The sequence below is a fragment of the Triticum aestivum genome, chromosome 4A, assembly GCF_018294505.1.
Source record: "Triticum aestivum cultivar Chinese Spring chromosome 4A, IWGSC CS RefSeq v2.1, whole genome shotgun sequence".
NCBI classification, from domain to species: Eukaryota; Viridiplantae; Streptophyta; class Magnoliopsida; order Poales; family Poaceae; genus Triticum; species Triticum aestivum.
Genome location: NC_057803.1, coordinates 95161745 through 95167338, shown reverse-complemented (window position 1 = coordinate 95167338; position 5594 = coordinate 95161745).

Genomic DNA, 5594 nt, shown 5'->3' with positions numbered 1-5594 from the left:
TGCAAAATCTGCTTCAATCTATACTAAGCAAACAGTACACTGCCGAATCAAACATCGTCACATTTATTCAGTAATTGGCCTAGAAGATATATGCTAGATTGCAGCATAATCTCTAGTGTATTTGCCAACATCATGTCCAGCCACAGTGCATGTAAAAAATCAAACAATACAAAAAACAACCTACTGCTCAGTTACCATCTCTCTAAATAAATCTCTGAAGAACAAAAGCTTGAGGGAAGGGGCAACAACAGGGCAGTTCCTTCAGTTGTCAGCCCCACCAATGCATAAGCTGCTTCAATCTATACTAAGCAATCAGTACACTGCCGAATCAACCATGGTCAGATTTATTCAGTAATTGGCCTAGAAGATATACACTGCCAACATCATGTCCAGCCACAGTGCATGCAAAAAATCAAACAATACAGATACTCTGAACACACAAAAGCTTGAGGGAAGGGGCAACAGCAGGGCTGTTTTTGAGGGAGGTCGAGGCATCACATACCTGTGTTGTAGCCACCGTTGGACTCAGAGTGCTTCTCTGGACCAAGAATTCCGGCGAACACGGTGCCGGTTCCTCCGGCGTACTCAAAGGCAAACTCGGTGCCGGTTCCTCCGGCGTACTCAAAGGAGAACTCGGTGCCTGTTCCTCCAGCGTACTCAAAGGCGACATGATGCGGAGCATAAGCGACGGTGCACTACTCGCTGGTGGCGCTGGCCTGGTTCATGATTCGGGCCAAGAACAATTCAACTTATAGCAGCGAACTCCAATCCGGGTCGGGACGGTTTCTTTGTTTGAGAAGGAGACCTGAGCAGGAGTTTGAGAAGGACAAGGGAGCAGCATTTCCGTCAGAAATTCAAATAAAACACGGGAGCAAAAATTTGTCAGGGACTCCATCCTCCCGCGCGAGGCGCCACCCGAGCCGCCTTCCGCCCCTTACCGCTGGCGACGGCGAGCGCGGAGCTGGCCTTGACGGCGAGGGCGGCCATCTCCTGCCCGGAGAGCGGCCGGCGGAGCATGGACATGGGCAGCGCGAAGTAGAGCCACCCGGGCTGCAGCGCCTCCTCGGCCGCCAGCGCACGGGCGGGCGCGTCAAAGCGGAGCTCGCGAAGTAGAGCCACACGGGCTGCAGTGCCTCCTCGGCCACCAGCGCACGGGCGGGCGCGTCGAAGCGGAGCTCGTCGGCGCTGCACAGGAAGCTCGACGCGCTGGCGGCGTCCCCCAGCGCCTCGCCCGCCATGACGGGCGCCGCGAACTGCACCAAAGAGCCGTCTGGGCCGACCACCTTCGCCGTGGCCACACGCCGGCGACGGCCGTCGACGGCGCACGACGGAATGGGCGTAGCCGCCGCCGTTGCCGCAGGAGGAATGGATAAGATGACGGGAGGACAGCGAGTGAAATTCAAATGAGTACAGGGGTTTTTTTTGCAAAATGAAACGTTATATAGAGACCCATACTAAAACAGGGACTGCGGGTTGATTTTTTATAAACCGAGGGGCTTTTTCGCAAAACGCCAGCGACGACGTACGGGCAGAAGCACTCCGTGCTTTATTAGTCGGGAAAGATTTTAGGATGTTCTTGACCGCTATCCAGTGATCTACTCCTGGATTACTTTGGTACCTCCTTGCTAAACTGATAGCAAGGCACACATCAGGTCTGGTACACAACATTGCATACATGATAGAGCCTATGGCTGAAGCATAGGGAACACCTTTCATTTTCTCTCTATCTTCTGCAGTGGTCGGGCATTGAGTCTGACTCAACTTCACACCTTGTAATACATGCAAGAACCCTTTCTTTGCTTGATCCATTTTGAACTTCTTCAAAACTTTATCAAGGTATGTGCTTTGTGAAAGTCCAATTAAGCGTCTTGATCTATCTCTATAGATCTTGATGCCTAATATATAAGCAGCTTCACCGAGGTCTTTCATTGAAAAATTCTTATTCAAGTATCCTTTTATGCTATTCAGAAATTCAGTATCATTTCTGATCAACAATATGTTATCTACATATAATATAAGAAATGCTACAGAGCTCTGACAACCCACAAGTATAGGGGATCGCAACAGTTTTCGAGGGTAGAGTATTCAACCCAAATTTATTGATTCGACACAAGGGGAGCCAAAGAATATTCTCAAGTATTAGCAGCTGAGTTGTCAATTCAACCACACCTGGAAACTTAATATTTGCAGCAAGGTATTTAGTAGCAAAGTAATACGATAGTAGTGGTAACAGTGGCAAAAGTAACGGTAGCAATTTTGGTTTTATAGTGATTGTAACAGTAGCAACGGAAAAGTAAATAAGCGAAGAAAAATATATGAAAAGCTCGTAGGCAATGGATCGGTGATGGAGAATTATGTCAGATGCGATCGATCATGCAACAATTATAACATAGGTTGACACAGAGCTAGCTCCAGTTCATTAATGTAATGTAGGCATGTATTCCGAATATAGTCATACATGCTTATGGAAAAGAACTTGCATGACATCTTTTGTCCTACCCTCCCGTGGCAGCGGGGTCCTATTGGAAACTAAGGGATATTAAGGTCTCCTTTTAATAGAGTACCGGACCAAAGCATTAACACATAGTGAATACATGAACTCCTCAAACTACGGTCATCACCGGTAAGTATCCCGATTATTGTCACTTCGGGGTTAACGGATCATAACACATAATAGGTGACTATAGACTTGCAAGATAGGATCAAGAACTCACATATATTCATGAAAACATAATAGGTTCAGATCTGAAATCATGGCACTCGGGCCCTAGTGACAAGCATTAAGCATAGCAAAGTCATAGCAACATCAATCTCAGAACATAGTGGATACTAGGGATCAAACCCTAACAAAACTAACTCGATTACATGATAAATCTCATCCAACCCATCATCGTCCAGCAAGCCTACGATGGAATTATTCACACACCGCGGCGAGCATCATGAAATTGGTGACAGAGGAAGGTTGATGATGACGATGGCGATGGATTCCCCTCTCCGGGGCCCCGAACGGACTCCAGATCAGCCCTCCCGAGAGAGTTTATGGCTTGGCGACGGCTCCGTATCTTAAAATGCGATGAATCCTTCTCCCCATTTTTTCTCCCCGAACACAAATATATGGAGTTGGAGTTGAGGTCGGTGGAGCGTCAGGGGCCCACGAGGCAGGGGGGGGCGCCCAGGGGGTAGCCGTTCCCCCACCCTCGTGGACAAGGTGTGGGCCCCCTGACATGGATTCTTCTTCTAGTATTTTTTATATATTCAAAAAATAATCTCCGTTCATTTTCATGTCATTCCGAGAACTCTTATTTCTACACAAAAACAACACCATGGCAATTCTGCTGCAAACATCATCAGTCTGGGTTAGTTCCATTCAAATCATGCAAGTTAGAGTCCAAAACAAGGGCAAAAGTGTTTGGAAAAGTAGATACGATGGAGACGTATCAACTCCCCCAAGCTTAAACCTTTGCTTGTCCTCAAGCAATTCAGTTGATAAACTGAAAGTGATAAAGAAAAACTTTTACAAACTCTGTTTGCTCTTGTTATTGCAAATATGTAAAGCCAGCATTCAAGTTTTCAGCAAATATTATGAACTAACCATATTCACAAGAACATTTAGGTCTCATGTTTACTCATATCAGTGGCATAATCAACTAGCGAGTGCTACCTCTTGAGCACTGCGTTGGTTTTCCCTTGAAGAGGAAAGGGTGATGCAGTAGAGCAGCGTAAGTATTTCCCTCAGTTTTTTGAGAACCAAGGTATCAATCCAGTAGGAGACCACGCACGAGTCACCTCGTACCTACACAAACAAATAAGAACCTCGCAACCAACGCGATAAAGGGGTTGTCAATCCCTTCACGGCCACTTGCAAGAGTTAGATCTGATAGAGATGATAATAATAAGATAAGTATTTTTGGTATTTTTATGATATAGATTGAAAGTAAAGATTGCAAAATAAAATAGATTGGAAACTTGTATGATGGAAAATAGACCCGGGGGCCATAGGTTTCACTAGTGGCTTCTCTCAAGATAGCATAAGTATTACGGTGGGTGAACAAATTACTGTCGAGGAATTGATAGAAAAGCGAATAATTATGAGAATATCTAGGCATGATCATGTATATAGGCATCACGTCCATGACAAGTAGACTGACTCCTGCCTCCATCTACTACTATTACTCCACACATCCACCGCTATCCAGCATGCATGTAGAGTATTAAGTTCATAAGAACAGAGTAACGCCTTAAGCAAGATGACATGATGTAGAGGGATAAACTCATGCAATATGAAACAAACCCCATATTTTTATCCTCGATGGAAACAATACAATACGTGTCGTTTCCCTTTCTGTCACTAGGATCGAGCACCGCAAGATTGAACCCAAAGCTAAGCACTTCTCCCATTGCAAGAAAGATCAATCTAGTAGGCCAAACCAAACTGATAATTCGAAGAGACTTGTAAAGATAAACCAATCATACATGAAATAATTCAGAGAAGATTCAAATATTGTTCATAGATAAACTTGATCATAAACCCACAATTCATCGGATCTCGACAAACACACCGCAAAAGAAAATTACATCGAATAGATCTCCAAGAGAATCAAGGAGAACTTTGTATTGAGATCCAAAGAGAGAGAAGAAGCCATCTAGCTACTAGCTATGGACCCGAAGGTCTGAGGTAAACTACTCACACATCATCGGAGGGGCCATGGAGTTGATGTAGAGGCCCTCCGTGATCGATGCCCCCTCCGGCGGAGCTCCGGAAAAGGCCCCAAGATGGGATCTCTTGGGTACAGAAGGTTGCGGCGGTGGAAATAGGGTTTCGTGGTGCTCCTGGATGTTTGCGGGGTATGTGAACATATATAGGAGGAAGAAGTAGGTCGGTGGAACAATGAGGGCCCCACGAGGGGGGAGGGCGTGCCCAGGGGGGTAGGCACGCCCCCTGCCTCGTGGCCGCCTCATTGATTGCTTGACGTCCACTCCAAGTCCTCTAGATCACATTTGTTCCAAAAATCACGTTCCCGAAGGTTTCATTCCGTTTGGACTCCATTTGATATTCCTTTTCTACGGAACACTGAAATAGGCAAAAAGACAGCAATTTGGGTTGGGCCTCCGGTTAATAGGTTAGTCCCAAAAATAATATAAAAGTGTAAAATAAAGCCCATTAACATCCAAAACAGATAATATAATAGCATGGAACGATCAAAAATTATAGATACGTTGGAGACGTATCATCATCCCCAAGCTTAATTCCTGCTCGTCCTCGAGCAGGTAAATGATAAAAACAGAATTTTTTATGTGGAATGCTTTCTAGAATATTCTTCAATGTATTTTTCTCTATTGTGGCATGAATGTTCAGATCCGAAAGATTCAAGATAAAAGTTTATTGTTGACATAAAAATAGTAATACTCCAAGTATGCTAATCAAGCAATTATGTCTTATCAAAATACCATGGCCAAAGAAAACTTATCCTACAAAGTCATATAGTTTGGCCATGCTTCATTTTCGTCACACAAAATGCTCTCATCATGCACAACTCCGATGACAAGCCAAGCAATTGTTTCATACTTAGCCTTTTCAAACTCTTTCAACTTTT